Source organism: Homarus americanus, unplaced genomic scaffold (genome assembly GCF_018991925.1).
Source record: "Homarus americanus isolate GMGI-L3 unplaced genomic scaffold, GMGI_Hamer_2.0 scaffold52147, whole genome shotgun sequence".
In the NCBI taxonomy this organism is placed as follows: Eukaryota; Metazoa; Arthropoda; class Malacostraca; order Decapoda; family Nephropidae; genus Homarus; species Homarus americanus.
This window is the reverse complement of record NW_024736324.1, coordinates 86,101-88,970: the sequence shown is the minus strand read 5'-3', so window position 1 is coordinate 88,970 and position 2,870 is coordinate 86,101.

The following is a 2,870-nucleotide window of genomic DNA, read 5'->3' as shown; positions in this document are numbered from 1 at the left end:
CTCAACCACCACTACTACCACCATCACCCCCAACCACCACTATACCACACCATCACATCCCCAACCACCCCACTAACTACCACCATCACCCCAACCACCACTACTACCACCATCACCCCCAACCACCACTACTACCACCATCACCCCAGCCACCACTACTACCACCATCACCCCTAAAAAACCACTACTACTTTACCATCACCCCAACCACCACTACTACCACCATCACCCCAACCACCACTATTACTACCATCACCCCAACCACCATTACTACCACCATCACCCCAACCACCACTACATTATCACCATCACCCCAAACCACTACCATCACCCCAACCACGACTACTACCACCATCACCCCCAACCACCACTCTCATTACCACAATCACCAACCCAACCAACTCACTACCTCCTCTGTCACCCGAACCACCAGCCGTCATCCAAACCACCACCACCACCACCACCACCATTAGTACCACCTCCTCCATGCTCACAACACCAATCACCACAGCTAACACCACTTCCTACCCACGTATCGTTAAACACCTGCATTCACAAGTCCCTTTTCACACACACACACACACACACACACACACACACACACACACACACACACACACACACACACACACACACACACTCAACTTCGTAATTACACTCGGGGATTTGAAACACAGGGTGATCCAAGAATGACATTATACAGATATTATTTTACAACCAATAAGACCCCGAATTATGAAGTGTCGTAGAAATAAAATAACCAGAATTAGAATTTAATTATAATGTGAGCTGAGTGTCGACACCTTAGATTCAAGAAATAAAACTAAATAAATCAGTGTTTTAATGATGTACCGGACATAGAGAGTTATAGTCCAACAGGTAACACTTTAACGTAACTCTGTAGTGGAGACTTATAGAGGGTGTTACTTCACTACTGTCACACTGTTAACTATAGAGCAGGTAAGTGATGAGTTAAGTTATGAGTGTCTGTGCAGACAGATAATAAGGAGTTAAGTTATGAGTGTCTGTGTAACGTGACAGGTAATAAGGAGTTAAGTTATGAGTGTCTGTGTAACGTGACAGGTAATAAGGAGTTAAGTTATGAGTGTCTGTGTAACGTGACAGGTAATAATGAGTTAAGTTATGAGTGTCTGTGTAACGTGACAGGTAATAAGGAGTTAAGTTATGAGTGTCTGTGTAACGTGACAGGTAATAAGGAGTTAAGTTATGAGTGTCTGTGTAACGTGACAGGTAATGATGAGTTAAGTTATGAGTGTCTGTGTAACGTGACAGGTAATGATGAGTTAAGTTATGAGTGTCTGTGTAACGACATAATGATGAGTTAAGTTATGAGTGTCTGTGTAATGACAGGTAATAAGGAGTTAAGTTATGAGTGTCTGTAACGTGACAGGTAATGATGAGTTGTTATGAGTGTCTGTGTAACGTGACAGGTAATGATGAGTTAAGTTATGAGTGTCTGTGTAACGATGAAGGTAATAAGGAGTTAAGTTATGAGTGTCTTTGTAACGACAGGTAATGATAATACTAATCCGTCTATTATGTTGACAGGGGCTATTACAGTGATTGTCTATTTCATTGTTATATGTTTTTTTTCTTCTTGTTTTGTAATTATTATTTTTATCGTGTTTTTATTCTGTTTTGTTATTTATTATTATTTCATTTTATTTTAGTATTAGTTTCAATTGTCGTTTGTTTGTTATTAATGTATTACGTATTTTGTTTTTCTTTAGTCTTGGGTATTTTCGTCAAATATGTACCTCTGTCTGTCTCTCCCCATTCTACCATTTCTCCCTGTTCTTTATCCTCCCTTACTCTCCTGACTCTCACTGCTTATCCTCCTCCTTTCCCCTCACTCTCCCTGCTTATCCTTCCTGCATCTCTCCTCCCTCATTCTCTAGTTACTGTCTCACTCTCCCTTCCTCCTTATTCACCCTGCCTATCCTCTTCCCCTTATTGCACCCTCCCTCCCTCCCAACCCTGCATCGCCTCTCTCCTTCCCCTCTCCCTCCTCATTCTCCTCCCTGCTCCTACTTTACTGTCTCACTCTCCTCCCTATCCCTCATTCTCCTGCCTCCCTCACTCTCCTCAGCCCCACCAGTCACCACTTCCTCCCTGATGAGATGAAAGCGCCACCTCTGAGCCTTCTGAATATATATGATCTACTTGATACCCTCCACCACACCCTACTCCACTACCATCTCACACTACTCCTACTCCACACCATCTCACACTCTCCCTCCACTACCATTCTCTCACTCCCCCACACTCTCACTACCCCATCTCCTATCCTACTCCACCATCCTTCCTACTCCTACTCCCCCACCATCTCACACTACTCCTACTCCCACCCTTCCCCCACATCTCACAGTACTCCTACTCCCCACCACCCCACACCCTATCCCCAATATCTCACACTCCTACTCCTCCACTACCTCACAAACCTACTCCACCAACCACCTCACGCTCGTACTCCACTCACCACCTCACACCCTTACTCCACCTCACAATAGAGTATATATGTATAATAATACCTCTTTATATGTCCATTATTTTGTAAACTATCAAGAAATAAAGCAGTACATATATATCATTACACTCAAAACGTAAACCTTTTTATTTTACCACAAACAACAAACTCACAAAACAAAAAAAAATAAGATTAAAATAAACTTAATAATCATAGACAGAGACCTGAGGACCGGTAATCACCAACACTGTAACCATTTTTTTCCTATCTTAATTTCCGATATTGTTTCATCTAGTTCACCCGGACGCGAGGTTCAGTAATTATGGTGGAGTTGTTATATTATCAGGTTGAGGTGATCATGTGGAAATACTGAACAATATGA